The following is a 17,607-nucleotide window of genomic DNA, read 5'->3' as shown; positions in this document are numbered from 1 at the left end:
ATAAATGATATTTTTGTTTTTGAATTAAAGAAAAGACTAAAAGATTATAAAGAAAGCTACCAAAGTAAATATATCCATTGAAAAATTTTAAATTTAAAAAGAAATATCTCTAAGTAAAATTTCAATCAAATAAGATTAATTTTTAAAGTTTTATATTTTTATTAGAACTTACTGAGATTTTTTATTTAAAAAAAATCCTAGAGAATTAATCATAAATAATTTAGGTAAGATTTTATTTTTAAAAAAATTTGATATTTGAATTTAAGTAATATATAATTAGTATTGTCCATGTGTAAAAAAAAAAAAACAAAAATGTCCATCAAGCGTCCACATGATAAATTTTATCAAATATCTTTTGTATACTATAATACAATATAATAAATATATATGTTGCTACAAGGTGTACACTCATTTCTTAAGCGAGTTGGTCCATTACTTAATTTTCTCCACCAACTAGAACAATTTACATCTCCTTGTCAATCTGAGACATTAATAAATTTTTTTTCTTTTTAATGATTACCAATTCTGCTATGGATGTTGACATGGTAATTAGTAGTTTTTTAATTTGAATAATTTTGAGTTTAAATTATTTTAAATTTGAATCATTTCAAATTTGAATTAGATGTTTTTAAATTGGCTTAATATCCAAATAAACCTTCAAAATTTATTAAAGAATGCAAACAAGCTTTTAACTTTTTAATGCATATTGCATGAAATTAGAGTTATGAATTTTTATTTATTATAATTATATCCATTAAATCTTAATAATGGATGAATTATGTCTAATTAATAAAATTTTAAAAATATCATTCCTCAAATATTTGTGATGGCTTAATATCCAAATAAACCTTCAAATTTTACTTTAAAATGCAAGTAAGCTCTTGATATTTTATTGTATGAAATTAAAATTATGAACTTTTATTTTATTGTAATTATACCCATTAGATCTTAAAATTAAATAAATAATGTCCAATTGATGGAATTTTAAAAATAGTACTCTCTTAAATATTTATCATTTAATTCATCCAAATAAATTTAAGTAAACATTTTCTACAAATTAAATCATTGAATTAAAAAATTTTAAACAAAAAATTGACTATTTTATACCATTAACGTTCTAATTAGGAGTGTAAATGATACATTAGTACTCGCAAGCTACTCGAGTTCGATTCGAAGAAAACTCGAATTCGGTTCGATTATTATTGAATCGAGCTCGAACTCGAGTAGTTCGACTTATCGATCGAGCCGAATTCGAGTATTTTTATATCCGGCTCGAATAGCTCGCGAGCCTAATCGAGTTTTTATATTTAAATATATTTTTATTATTTTAATTAATAAAATATTTCGAATCCGAATTCGAGTTCGAGTTCGAACATGAATAATCGAACTCTTGTCGAGTATAATCGAGCTTATTTTTACATATTAATCGAGCTTAATCGAGTGAGCTTGAGTAGCTCGAATTCGATCACGAATCGAGCTCGAGCTTGAAAAATAAAATTCGATCGAGCTGGAGCTGAGTATCGAGCTCTGAATTGTGAGTCGAGCTCGAGCTCGAGCTTCTCACTACTCGGCTCGATTCGACTCAATTACACCCTTAGTTCTAATTACAATAAAATAGAAGTCCATGTCCCTTATTTCATGCAATAAAAGACTAAGGATTTATTTGTATTTTAGAGTAAAGTTTGAGGGTTTATTTAAGTATTATCCCTATTTTTGATTAAGTTCATCCAAATAAATTTAAGTAAGCATTTTTTTACAAATTAAATTATCTAATTAAAAAATTAAAAAAATTAAATATTTTATACCTTCAAGGTTTTGATTATAATAAAATAAAAATTTATAATCTTAATTTCATGTAATAAAAGATCAAAAACTTATTTTCGTTTTAATAAAGTTTGATTATTTATTTGGATATTATGGGTTCAGGTAGTCTTAAGTTTGAACCATTTTAAATTCAAATCATTTTAACTTTGAATAATTTTGAATTTAGACAGACTAGAGTTGATTTTGGTATTCAAATTTTGTTAGGGGTATTTTATGGTCATAAGGTAGTATGGACTTTTTTCTTCTAGAGAGAGACTCATCAATTAAAGTAAAGGTAATCTTGTCATTTTGATTCAAGCTAATACGTCAGGTCAACTTGAAATCTTGAAACCTATGTCAATTTAGCTACTTTAACTTACCACCGGAAGACATATGGGAATGCTGATTTGTCACTCTTTAATTGGACTATGGACTGCCAAGTCAAGTCAGGCTAGAAATGTTAAACCCAAACTCGCCATTCAAAACTTAAGCCACCAAAGTATAACAATCTCACCCTACATGTATAAATAGCTCCCTTCGCACCAAGTAGAGGCATTCAATTCTTTTATCTCTCTTTTTAAGTTTTCTCTCCTCCTCTCTCTTTTTGAGCATTGACTGAGTGTTGGAGCATAAACATCAAATAAATATCTGACCTTTGGTTCTAATTGATCTCTAAATTTGTGATTTCAGGTTATCACCCTCGTCGAACAACTTGGCACCAACATTTTTGTTGTGTCAAGTAGGGAACCTTTGTCCATTTAGCATAGTTAATCATGGCACCTAGGAAAAGTGTTGTTGAAAAGAGTTAACATTGCTATAGCTAGAATTGATACCTAGCTTAACTAGCCAAACCCTAACAAACCCACATAAATGGCCTTAAGCATTCACCCAACAATTACAATCCTTAAAAGAAATTATTCAAAGCCTAACTCCTTCATAGACCTCAAAAGAACCAAAGCTACAACCTCAAGAAACTCACCAATATAGAAAGACTGACTTACAATGATAATGCTACTTTGTCGATCTCTAAAAAAGATGAAACCATTAAAATTTATTATCCTACAAACACCCAAACACAAACCATCTAAAAATTCAAACAAGTCATCTCGGAACCATAACTTAATAAAGACTTGAAAATTTAAATAGAAGCAATGGAGAAAGAGTTAAAGAACAAAATCTCCACCTTCGATGACACATTTAAGTTCTTGGAAACGTTTAATTTTTTTTAACTATAAAACTTTAAGTTTTTTTTATTTCATTTCAGCTTATTATTAAAAAAAAATTGTTTCTTTCCTTTATACGCTAGATGCCCCCACATTAGCCTTGCCTAGTTCTGGCATCAACTCACCATGCCGCTAGCTACCAATCTTTTTTTCAGTGTCGATCTACTTTCTTTGGCTGCTGTTCCCATCTTTTCCTTTTTTTACTTTTTTTTTTCTTGTAAGCTAAGATTGATTTTATTTTTTTGGTTTTTATCTTCACAAGGACGCTTAGCATTAAGGTTCCTCCCACGATGAGGACTATTATTATTATTTTTTATTTTCGCTAGCTTGGGTTGGATTTTGGTGGTTTTTAGTTATCGTTAATTTTTTTGTTAGTTTTTTTTTGAATGATTTTTTTGGTGGTAAAAGTTTGGTGATGGTGTTGGGGGTAGAGGCTTGGTGTAGTATCAATCTTGGCATGGTAGGGAAATGGGTGCTGAAGCTTGAGGTTTAGGATGTGCTGAACTTTGGAAAAAAGGTTATGATTTTAGGCTAATGTTCTAGCAGGTTTTAAGGGATGACTATTGGGTACAAGTAATTTTTCTTGTGGGGCTAGAGTTAGGGCTATTTAAAGGGAGTTTTGATGAAGTTAAGGGGGGATTGGCAGAGGCTAGGTTGGGTGATTTGGGTTTTTGGTGTGGCACAGGGGATTTAGGTTTATAAAGGGTGCATTGGTGATCAAGACTGGGGTTATGCTGGGTGAAGATGAATTTTTGTATTCGTCAGGATTGGGGTTAGGTGATTAAGGTTGGATCTATGTGTGAAGTCTGGGGACTAAACTGGGGAACAAACAGGTGGTGTGGCCTTGGATCATGTACTAGTTGGTGCTATAATAGGTTTCAAACTAGGTTCGTGTGAGGGTCGATTAAAGGTGGAGATAGGTGTTTGAGGCTGGAGTTAAGGACTGAAGATGGTGACAAAAAAGGGGTTGGTGCTATTTGGATTAATGGGTGCTTAAGGCTAACAGGGTGAAGAATGGTGTAGGGTTTGGGTTTGGAGGAATGGGTCATTTATGCTTCATTCAAGGGCTTCTCCTTCTGGTGTTCGGTCTCTTAGCTTTTAATCTATCAAATTTTTTTGTTGTTTTGCAATAAAAAATAGCTTTCACCACTTATGGCATAAGGTAGGCAGGGTGCTTGTGAGGCTTGGTCTTGGCCTAGTACGTAAAGGCCAAATAGGATTTGTAATGGTTATCGACCAGTTATTCTAATTTTAGTTTCCTTCTATTTTTGTTTGTTTCTTGCTTGTTTGGCTTAATTGTAATAATAATAATAATAATATATTTATTTATTTATTTGAAAATTTTTAATTAATTTAATTAATTCTAAAAAATCAATAAAATTAAAAATAATTAATTCAGAACAAGTTCTAACAAACCCAATCTAATTTAACACTTAAATCAGATCAAATAAAAATGTGTAAATTGGGCTTCAAAAATCAAGCAAATTCAAATCAACCTAGACAAAATTGAGTGTTTATAGTTGCCCCTGTTTACACATTACTAAGAATCAGAAATAGAGCAAAGACATAGAAATAATTTTATCTAGAGTTAACGATTCAAAGTTTTTCAAAATATTTTTTTTATTTTTTATTTTTGTTTTTGTAAGTGGCTTCCCTTAAACAAAGGGTTTGAAGCTTGAAAAAAAAATCTTGTTTAAAAATGGGTCCCCCTAAATAGAGGTTTTGAAACTTTAAAATCTTGTTTGAAAATTGCTCCCCCTAAATAGAGGCTTTGAAACTTAAAAATCTAAAATGTTTTACCCGAAGATCTTGAAAATTATGCTTGGAGGTCTTAAAGATTTCAAAATCTTTGAATGCTCTTCCCAATCAAAGGCATTAAAACTTTAAAAATTTAAAATGTTTTGCCTGGAAGTCTTAGAGATTACAAATCTCGCTAGCTTTGAATGCTCCTTCTAATCAAAGGCATTGAAACTTTGAAAATTTAAAATGCTTTGCTTGGAGGTCTTACAAATCTCAACATCTTTGAATGCTCCTCTCAATCAAAGACACTAAAACTTTGAAAATTTAAAATGTTTTACCCGGAGGTCCTAGAGATTATGTATGGAGGTCTTATAAATCTTGACATCTTTAAATACTCCTCGTAATTAGAGGCATTGAAACTTTAAAAATTTAAAATGTTTTGCCTAGAGGTCTTAAAGATTTCAAAATTTTTTAATACTCCTCCTAATCAGAGGCATGGGAACTTGGATATTTAAAAATAATTTGCCTAAAGGTCTTACAAATCTCGATATTTTTGAGTGCTCCTTTAATCAAAGGTATTAAAACTTTGGAATTTAAAATAACTTGTCCAGAGGTCTCGAAAATTATCTTAGGTGCCAACTAGAATGGGCTTGGGTGCCAATTAGACTGGGTTTAGGTCTTGTATCATATCTTATCTTTTTTTCATTCATCTTTTCAACAACCCTTCTAATTTTCACAAAACTTTTCAAACCTTTTTTATATTTTGGTCTCTTGTCAAACTATTTTCTTTTTTTTCTTTTTTTTTCCATGTAAACTTCTTTCTCTCTCTTTGCCCCTTTTTTTTTCTTTTCTCTTTTTTTATCTTTTTTTTTGTTATTTTCCTTTTTTCTAATATTTACAAAGTTGACAAATGCAATCATGATACAAATGTCTATTTCGATCAAATGATGCAAGCGTGAATGTCTATGCGAATGCTTGATGCAAATATATGTGACTTTTTTACAATGCAAATGCCAATATTCTTTTTATATAAATGCCCCACAAATACTTTTTCTATGATGTAGATGCCATGATGCAAATGCAAATGTCTTTCTTGTGATGTGAATGTGAATGCCTTAGTTATGATATAGATAATGCGAATGCAAATATCTTTATCATGATGCACATGCAAGTGACACTAATGCAGATGTCTTTTTCATAATGTAGATACAGATGTGGATCTCGCTCTTATGATGCATAGGTAATTGATGCAAACATGATTTTTTTTAAAGCATGCAAGTTAAATGTTTTTCTCATTATGCAAATACAATTGCTCTTTTTGCTTTTTCTTCAAAAGATGCCTATTCTAATTTTTAATGTTTAATTTTTACAAAAAATGATTTTAATATTCTATACAAAATGCTTAAATAATATTTGAACTTTTCAAAAGTGATCATAAAATTGCCCCACATAAAGTATCTTTATAATCAAATGAAAAAAGTTGAAAACTCATGATTTTTAAATTTCTTGAAGATTGATGATTACTATCTAGAATGCTTGTAGATAGGGTGATTGACAATTTAGTTTTTTTTTACTAGTGGTCATATTTAAAGGAAGGCTTGACGAGGGTTGCAAGAATTACTCTTGAGCTCACAAAAGAGATCATTTTTCTAAAACAAATTTCTTTTATTGTAAACATAATAATTCAATGTGCATTAAAACTAACAATTATTTTTCGAAAAAGATTTGGGAAGAGAAAAAGGCTGGTTTTTTTTTTCATTTTCACTATTTGGTGAAATAAAAAGTCTTTAATAGGTATTGATCTTTCAAAAGGTTTTATATTATGACTTTTTATTTTGGATAGAACCTTAGAACTCAAATTGTTTTAAAGCTTTAAGAGTGGCTCTAGCTCTAAAGTACCCTTTTTGGGTTTTCACCTTAGAGCTATATTTTCTAACAATAAAGAACTTAGCAAAATCTTGCTAAATAATAGGTATATACAAATTTTCAAGGACATAGCTCTTCAATTTAAGTGTTCAATTTTGATCAAAATAGACTTTTCAAAGCAAGCAATGTAGGCCGAGGTTTAAGATTTTGAAAGAATGGATAAATAGGCTCAAAATATATTATTTAAGGTAATTAGGTTAAGAATATTATGGAGCATTCTTTGGATGAAAAGTCATGTGTTTTTCTTTCTTTGCCCTCTTTTTTTTTTTTCTTCTAGGAAACATTTTATTCAACGTCAGCATTCTTCTTTCATGAATTTTGTCATCTTTTTTCTTAAGATTCTAATTATGGTTTCATTCACTTTTTTCCCTAAGCTATCATCTCTAAGAAGCATGTCTTTCTTTCTTTGTTTTTCATTTTATTTTGCTTTCTTTAGAAACATCAACTTTAGTTTCAACATTTTTTTTCTTGAAGTTTTACTTATGATTTTGACTAAAACTTTATTCACTTTTTACCTCGAATTCTCATCTTCGAGGTACATCTCTTTCTTCTCTTTGCTTTATTTATTTTTAGATTTTAAATGAAGTTGTATTCATTATTTTCCTTCAAATTATCATCTCTGAAGTATATTTTCTTCTTTTATTTGCACTTTTTTCTTTTTCATTTTTTTCCTTTCTTTTTTTTTTTTTGTGGAAACATCTAATTTCAACTTTAGCATTCTTCTTTCTTGAATTCTTAGGATTCTAACTGAAATTTTCTTCATTTTCTACCTCAGGCTCTCATATCTAAAGTACATGTTACATGCTCTCAATATCAAACAGTTTCTTTGAAGTCGATCTCTTAAAGATATCTTTATTTTGCCCCTAAGTGTAAAAGACTCTCCTTGGCCAGGGTTCATTTTGAAACAAAGAATGTAATAGGCTCACATAGGTAGCGAAAGGATAAATTTTTTATATGTAAAGGATAGAGAATGATGGCCATTCATTATTTCAAACATGATCACTTAGTTAGAAGAGCAAATTATTTGAAGAAATAGATACAAGGCTTATTTTTATTTATTTATCTTTATTTTTATGTTATAGCCATTAATCATTTTTGTTTTTGTTTTTGTTTTTGCATGACTGATGCCCCATCTTAGTTTTTACTCTAGGTTTTTATGACAGTGAAAATGAAGTTGTATAGGACATCCCAAATTTGATAACCAGCTCACAAAAAGCTCATTTTGATTCCAAACTATTTTGCATTTTAGTAAAATGAAGGGAAAAAAATATTAATACATGAAACAAATTATCTTAAGCAAGAAGAAATTTTGCTTCTTTTGGTCAATGTGCCTTAAGATGTGAAATAAGAGCTACTTGAGAAAAGGTTCAGACATTTTTTATGTCTATGATCATCAAAAGAATTTGGATGGTTCAATCATATTGGCAAAATTTGACACACATTGAATTATCAATTAAAAATTTGAAAGAGTATTTTACTTAGTTTTCGAAATTAAAAATGAATTTTCAAACTTGGCTTCTTTTGTTTATTGCCCAAGAAAAGATTATGGTTTCAATATATCAAATGATAACAAAGTTCACAAGTGAAAATTCATGTCCCTTAAAGGATTATGACTAGTGAGTAAAATTATGCAAAAAGATTAAAACATATGAGTGGTCAAGGAAAAGTGTAAAGGTATTAGATGGGGTTTTTTTTTTTTTATATATAGTAATCATTAATTACTTCGAGATTGTCACCATAAAAAAAAAGTTGTATATTTCCTTTTGAAAAAGCTTATTTTTTTTAATTTGATCTTGAAAACTACTTAAATGGAACTTTATTGCAAATCATTTTTTTTGTTTTGTTTTGGTTTTTGTTTTTTTTTTTTTTGTGAAGTGTTTTTCATTTTATGATTTTGAAAATTAATTATGTGGGACTATTATTTAAATAAATGCATAGAGATAAAATTTCATAGAAAAATGAAAATCATTCTTTTCTTCCAAAATAAAGTTTAATGAGATTAATTTAAATAACTCATAAGGACACCATACACTGTCATAAAGAAAAGGTTAAAGGTTCAAAAGAAAACCATCCTACCTTGATCTTTCAACACTCGACACCTTTTTCCACATTTCAACTCTTTTATATTTTACAACTGGACAGAGTTGACTTCCATTGTTCCATTAGTTTTAGAGTCAAAATACCACTCTTGATAAGATCCTCAACCTTTTCCTTTAGCTATCTATATTTTTTAGTTGAATGACCAATTACCCTCGTATTATAATCACGCTTGCTATTAGGATCATAACTCATTATCGATGGATTATGTGTTATTTTTAAAGGCATATGAGTGAGGTATTGTCTTTTTATTAGCAAAGGCAAAATGTGAGAAATAGGGATTGAAAGTTTCTCTTAGTTATTTTTTTTTCATTTTTTGTTGGTTGGGTGGTAGGTTCAAATAGGGGTGTTCAGGGAATTGACAAAGAGAACAATGATTTTATTCTCTAACAGGGGTGATTGTACTTGGGCTACCATGTCTCTCAATCTATGTGCATATTCTTTGAAAGTTTTGATTGTCTTTTTCTACATGTTCTGTAGGGATTGTCTATCTGGTGCCACATCTTTAACATGCCTATATTATGATAAAAAGGCCCTAGCCAAATCATTCCAAGAGCAAATCTTACTTTGATCTAACTGGGTATACTACCTTGTTGCAAACCTAATGAGGCTATCTTGAAAATAATAGATCAATAACTTATCATCACGAGTATGGCTTGACATCTTTTGGCAGTACATAGTGATGTGTGTTGAAGGGCATTTCGTTCCATCATACTTATCAAAATTTGAAACTTTTAAATTTTGACAGAATGACAAGATTAGGCACTAGACTAAGTTCATTGGCATCAATACTTCCATATATATCATGGCGTTCAATTACCTTCAGTCTATCTTTCAATTGGTCATATTTATCCTTCATCATTGTATCTTTTAATGGATTAGTGCCCTTTTTATTTGCTCCCATTCTTTTGGATCATCCAAATTAGGTACAGTAATGGAATAGTAAGGAGTAGGCTCGAGATTGATATTTGTCTAAACTGGTGGCAACTTGGCAGAAGTGTCAATATAAGGTTGATGAGTTGTTGGAGGTGCTTGTGACATATAAGGGTTTCAAACATATGGATGTGTTAACTAAAGTGGATGTAATAATGCTTCAACAATTGTTTCCCCTTTGCTCCATGTGTTTCAATGATTTCTTTTCCTTTTGTCCAACCTACTAATATCTATATTAATTCTACTAATTGTCTATCCATATTTTGTTGCATTCTTGTAACTATTTCCCTGATATCTCCTTAGGCCCTTTCCATTCTATCCATATGACTTGTATTTTTATTTTCCATGATTTTGGTATAGGCTAGAGCGTTGTAAGTGCACAGATTTAACTAATCTTGTTTCCTAGGATGTGCTATCCTTGAACCTTTTATTAATTACTAAAAGCCAAAAATGCATGACAAGAATTCTATTATTAAAATTTTTAAAAATATCTTTTTTTCTTTTGAAGGTTTAAAAAAAGTATAGTCACAACATTATTTGTTATCCTTAGCTAGCATGAAAGACAATGAATTCAAACAAAATGATGTATGATAGGCAAGTCAAATTTTATTATTGAGAATGAGCTCAAATTTCTTCCTATATTCAAGTTGAGTTATTTAAAGATATTTTTTTACCTTAAAAATTCGATGAAAGCATATTTACAACCATCCTTCTTTTTCACAAGTTCATTATTTAAAAAATGAAACATAAATAAATATGCCCATTCATAGAAAATTCAAAAGTTTTCATTCATTCGTAAAAATTTCAATTTTACACATCTTGAACCATCCTAAGACTAAGGCCAAAAAGTGCTAGACTAGCTTTTACTCCCTCCAGCCTCGCCTAAGAAATCCAAAAGAAGTTTATTATGACTACTAGAAAGGATAACCCTTTGCTATAAGGCTTCTACTTTTTTATTCATTATCTTGGCTAACTTGACTATTACCTATAGCACTGTTTGCTATCTCGACAAGGATTGATAAAGGATTCATGTAAATAATTAGCTTCATTTTGAGGTCAAAACCTAATTATTTGACTTTCGTTAACCCCTATACCCTATGCTTCAAATACGTGCAATCTTTCACAAAATGGCCCACGACACCAAGATGGTATTCACATCGGGCATTGGGGTCATACCATTTAGGAAAAAGATGGTTTGATGGGTTCAACAAAGACAGGGGCAATGAGGTAGTTTTTTAGGAGCAATGGATATAACTCTATATAGGACATGGCTATTAGGTCAATAGCAGTTTTTCCTTTAGTGTTGTGAAAGTTTTTCTGTTCTATGGTTGGTTTGCTTTACTGGTGGTATAGTTGGTCTTAGAGTAAATTGGGAAATTTGGGTCAAAAATGGGTTAAGAAAGTGGTGATGGGATAGCATGTTGAACAAGTGGTTGAGAAATGTGAGGTGGTAGACATGAATTCAAGTGTGAAATTCTTGGAGGTTGTAAAAAGTTTGGGGGCCTAATCCTGGGTGCTTGGAAATGAGGTTGAAAGTGGTCTTAAGAAGGACTTAAGTGCAGGTTTGGACTCGATATAATTGGTGAGGATTGTTTAAAGCTAGGTGACTATATCTTGGAAATCAAAATTTTGAGTTTAGTCATTTGTATGGCCACTTCACCCATTCCTCTTTTGAGCTTGCCCAAACATTGGTCACGTTTGAATCATCCAATGCCTTAGTATGCTTAGGAAAAGTGTTGGAACTAACAAGAGGTAATTGATCTTAATTTACTAGAATTAAAAGTGATAACAATCCTTGAGGAGCAACAAACTTAAGCCCACCACTACCTTTAACCATTTTTGTCAATTGAGCCATTTGTTGTTTCATATGGCTCTTGATTCAACTTTAACACACTAATCCTTACTTTTAATTAATCTCCCATTTTCACCATTTTGATTCCCACCAAGACAATCATTTTATTCTAAGACTTAGACAAAAAAATTTATATTATTACCCTTAATGAATGAACATCACAAAACAATTTCCAACTTATAGGACACACAGAGCATGCTTATGAATATATGAATATGATGACTAAAGAATATTATGCAATGCAAATATGCCTGAGAGAATGGATTTTCATATGTACGGGGCCTCAAATGATAAAATTTCTATTATCCATGAATGTATATGCAAGGAATATAATGTTAACTTGCAGGGATGGTAGGATATGAAATGCAATACGTGCTTTATAAACTATACCATTCATGAATCCATGTGCATGAAATGCAACAACATGCTTTATGAGTAACGAGAAATATATCTGCGACTAATGCCACCTACTTGTATGACATGCACAAACCTATCGTGTGCATAAGATATATTTACATAGAATGCAATGCATGTATCGTGGTGAGTTAATAAAGTTTTAACTACCTTAAGATATGTAATTAGATGGAATGCATGCACTAGTTATTAAGATGTGTATAGGATGCATGTATCATTTATCAATGCATGCATGAAATAGAATGCATGTAGTATCTATTATGTGGATGAAATAGAATGCATGTATTATCTTATTATAATATACATCAAATGGGATGCATGTAATACCTATTAAAATGCCTAAAATAATCTATGGGGATGCATGGGATAGAGTGTATATACTATCCAATTATTTCTTTTTTTTTTTAACATGATGAAAATGTATGTAAAAACTCAAATGACAATGTGAAAGTTGAAACAACATTCAAATTTAAAATTTTATCTTTTCTCTTTTTTAAAAAAAAAAAGGAAAAAATTCAAGAGAATAATTTTTATCACATAGAACAACTGGATTCGAAGATTTTTCTTTTTTTTCATTCATTTTTATTTGGCCAATAAATAAAGAATTTAAGAAAAACTTTTATTTTTAAAATTTTTCATTTTTTTGGATAATGCTAAAAAACATTTCTTCATTTTATTTTAAAATATTTTCTAAAAATGCAAATTTTGGGATAGCCATTAAATCAATGAACTATATGTCAAAAGAAAACTTTCTTTTTCTTCTTCTTTTTCTTTTTCAAGAAAATTTTTTTTCTTTTATTATCTTTTATTTCAAAATTTTAATGCATACTTAGGTTATTTCTAGAAAAAGGTTGGCAATGCTTTATCAAAGGTTGGTCCCTTAAGTTTCGTTATATGCTTAATGAAGATTTGTTTGTCTAAAGGTTTTTAAATTGTTTCTTATTGGCGACCATACAAGACTAGTAAGGTATCACAATCCTCACCCATTATAGGTTACGAACGAAAAGGTTTTAATTCAAGTAAGAGTATTTCGCTTGCCATTATAGAGGTTATCAACTCACGAGAGCATAAGTACTCTACTCCCTCCTAAAAAGGATAGAGCCTGAGTATACAACTCATGCATGATATGAAATGTGTCATCATATGTGTGAGAGAAATTGACATCGCATTTTCTATTCTACCTATCCCACAATTTATTAAGAATAACATATACATAAATAATGAACAAATGACATAATAAAATGCATGTAAATTTTATTACTATTGTTATTTAAAACAAAATCAAAATCAAGAAAATTAATGTTAAATACCAATTAAGACCATTAAATCAAAATTAAGGATAACACATAATTAATATTTTGGCCTAACTATATAAAAAAATGACTTCCTCAATGGAGTCACCAAGTTGTTGTAACGGTTTTAGGGATCGTTAAACAAATTTGAAATTAAAAGATAGAGTTGCCATCAATCTTTTTTGGCTAGATGTGATTGGCCACCTATTAAAATGTACCTTCTTAACAAAATTCTAAAAATAATTAAACTTTATTAGAAAGATAATTTTTGGGTTAGCGAAAATAGTTTGGGTTTAGGAGTAGATTATGCTTGGGAAAGGATTAGTACCCCCATAGTGCTTGTTTAAAACGATACCAATTAATTATGTCTTATCTTTTAATATTGACTAAAATGGTCTTAATTTTTGTATTTAAAATTTAATTTTCTTAATTTTTTTCAAAAACATATTTTATTTTTTAGTTTGCTGGAAAAATAAATAAGAACCTTACATATTGAAAATTTTCTAAAAATATTCCAATGCTCTGGTAATATTAAAATGAACCATCTTACTTAAGGAATTTTTAAGAATCGCTACTTGAAATTCTCAAAAATCCTATCTTTAGTAGTTCATATTTATTTCTAATACTTATATTTAAAAATGTAAAGTATAATACATATAATTTAAAATCAAATAATATTTTCTAAAAATTCATTTCTACGTCATTTATAAAAAAAAAAAAGAGAAATCTTTATCGAAAATTATTCTAAATGCTCCAATACATTGTTAGCATTTTAGATAAATTTTCTCCCCTAGAGATTTCTAAAGAATCACTACTCAGATCCTTTTTAGATCTCATCCTCAAAAATTTTTTGTTTGTTTTTATAATAATTATTAATACTTAAAGTCATAATATAATTATTTATAAATAAATTTATTGCCGAAAGAAATGCATATTTTTTATATTATTAAAAAACTACTCATATTAAAGAAAATAATGATGAAAATTTTTTGTATTGAAAAGAAATTTATAAATATTTCAATATTTTGGTAATTTTCAGAGGACTTTTCTCACCAAGAGAATTTTTTGAGAATCACTACTTGGACTTCCCGGAATCCTATCATTGCGTAATTTCATTTGATTTTAATTTCATTACACTTATGTGGTGAAATAAATATAATTATGCTCGGTTATGAAGGATATCTCATTATGAAAGATATTTCTCATTTGAACATTCAAAAGTAAAAAAAAAAAAAAATTTTCCCAATCATAGTCAAATTCTTATACGCGACAAATATCATGCAAATGCCTTCTAAATTATGCAAATGCCACAATCCAAATTCTCACTAAATGTTACAAATGCTAATGTCCTACTATAATTTAAATGTTCTCTACATGATACAAATGCATGCCCTAACAATGATGTAAATGCAATTGTCACAATGTATGTAATACAAATGTCACTAAATCAATATCATGAAATTCTAATCATGGTAACAAGGTTTTCAAGACTCCACTGTTCCTTCTTACCTTCTTAGTACTAACAATATCAAAACAAATTTTATCAACTGATCCATGTCATTTTCCTCATCTGGTCACAACTCATAGATCATATCAACCAATCTATCACTGTATTCATCACTGGGTCACCTTGTTAGCCCTTTTTAAATCATTGTCTTAGGCTTATTTCACTTGTTTCATCTTGGATTTCTTTCAAAAGAATGGAAAAATATTTTACGAACATTGTCATTCATTTATTTACCATCATTCTAATTCATGATAAATATGATACATTTCCTTGATTCATTCAAGGGATGTACACTAGGTAAATAATAAGAAATATGGATTTTTTATTATTGAAAGAAAAAAAGGTATGGTTAAGAACAACTTAAAGATAACTAAAAGCAAAATGTTGTGATTGTGTAAATGGGATATCAAGATCTAGAATAACAACTGTTTAGACAATTTTGAAGTCAAACTTAGAATCCTATTTCAAAAACACATTCCATTAATATCCTTGATCTTTGAGTTAGTCGTCATCCTCATTTCTTAGGATCCTCACATGAAGTTGTTTTTTCAAGTTTCTATCTTTACTTAAACTGCCCTTTTGGGTTTTTAGTTTAAGTCATCCTTTTTTTTCTTTTTTTTTTGCTTTTTGTTTATTTTGTTTTGACTTTCCATTTTTTTTTTGCTCACTTATTTCCCATATTTTCTTCTAATCTCTCTTTCCCTTTTGATCCATCAATGATACTTTGATCAAAACTCCTAGCAATCCAATGGCAAATCTGCCTTAATTCTATTTATGATTTCCCAATTTGAGTATTCACATTCAATCAAAATAGACTTTTAAGGGATATAACATAGGCTAGGGTGAATGGTTATGAAAGAAATAGACAAAATAGGCCCAAATTGTGTTTAAAGGGTTATCAAACCAAGAACCATTTCTTTTCATATAAAACACCTTGACATTTTGCCCTATTAATTTCTCTGTCATTTTTTTTCTTTTTTTTTCTTTCATCATTTTTCAAGAAAAATTTGAGCACAAAAGGATTTTGCCTTTGAAATAACAAAGGATAAACAAGCTTATCAAAGTTTGCCCTATTGTAAGGTGATCTTTAGCTAGGGTCTTTTGAAAGAAAATTTTAACAAGCTCAAATTGGGTAGAAAGGGATAATTTTACTATTTTTGTGAAAGATAGAAGAAAAATGGCCATTTATCATTTCCAACATGAATACTTTTAATGGAGAACATTAATTAACTAAGAACAAACTTCTGAATGAACCATTGCAAAGATCATATGTTGCATCACTTTAGAAATTCTTTACTAGATTTATCTTCTTTTATTCAGCAGTCCTAATAAATCAAGAATCTCAATTCATCAATCATATCATCATGAATGATATTGTCAAAATAAAATCCTAAATTATTGTCATGATTTGAGCATTCATTAATCAAAATCAAAGAATAGATATAATGAAAAGATGTGAGAAGGTAAAAATATATAATGGTAACTCATACAAAAGATGAAATGTCATTAAAATGCATCAAATCTATCATTTTTATTAAAATGATAAAAAAATAAGATGAAATCTAAATACATAAAAGAGATCTATATTCTTAAGAAATCTTAAAATGATAAGCAATTCTAATCATCCTTTCCAAAATTATGCTCCTGAGTGATTAGGCAAAGGGCCTTTATGGATATTCAACTCCCTTAATTCATTGAAGCTCATCGAGCCTGCTGGAATCAAACTTTGCACCTTATGCTTGAAAGTATGGTAAGTTTTTATAGAGAGACCCATATTCCTAATATGGTAGTCACATATGACATTAACATTGTAGCATTTGGGATAGGATGGCTTTAATAGTTTCAAAAAATTAGGGATACTAGGTCATTCTTAATTAATTTTAGAAGTAGCTTAGTATAGGTTATAAGGATAGGATCAATATGAGCTCTCTTGATTATCCTTGGATCTTTTCAAACCACTCGCTTGATTGTTAGGCCTTGAAACTGGTGTAGTAATAAGATTAGGCCAATATACAGGTGCTTAAAAGGCTAGTTGATAAGGGCTTGGGTAGATATTGCTTATATTTGGGTAATCAAGCTGGTAAAAAACTAGTGCAATATTATTGATTGCAGGGTAATAAATAAGATGAACATGTTATGGATATGAAGCATAACCCTTGAATTGTTGCCCCTTCAAAATTCACTACTTGGGCTTCAACTTCTTTCTTCCTAGGCATCCTACCTTTCTTAGCATTATTACCTCTTATTCTTTAAGCTTACCACTCTTGATAGCATTTTCAATAATCTCCCATGAGATCACCATATCAGTAAAGTTTTTTTATGCATTTCCTATCATCTTCTCATAATAAGGTACCTTAAAGATGCTTACAAATAATATTTTTTTTTTTAGTCAAATAAGGTTGAAATTAAGCAGTCATATCCCTTCACTTTTGGGTATATCTTTGAAATACTCTATTGCCTTTTCTTCATGCCTTGTAAAAGAAGGCGACATAAGCCATGCATGTAATATGATGATATTGATTGATGAATGAACATGTCAAATCCTTTTATGATTAGATGGGGGTTCTATCTAATCAAACATACCACATTATAGTAGAACCAATTAAATTGTCTTAAAATACATGCATGAGTAGTTTCTCATTACTGGCATAGGCTACCATCTTTTGACAATACATGTTGACATGAGTTATTAGACACTTATACCATTATACTTTTCAAACTATGAAACTTTAAATTTCGAAGGAATCATAACATCTGGGACCAAATAAAAGTTGATGGCATCCATAGAGCCATAAAAATCTATCCCTTCACTAGCTCGTA

This window comes from Durio zibethinus, chromosome 15 (genome assembly GCF_047325235.1).
Source record: "Durio zibethinus cultivar Kanyao isolate XHJ-2024 chromosome 15, ASM4732523v1, whole genome shotgun sequence".
Lineage (NCBI taxonomy): Eukaryota > Viridiplantae > Streptophyta > Magnoliopsida > Malvales > Malvaceae > Durio > Durio zibethinus.
This window is presented reverse-complemented; position numbering follows the sequence as displayed.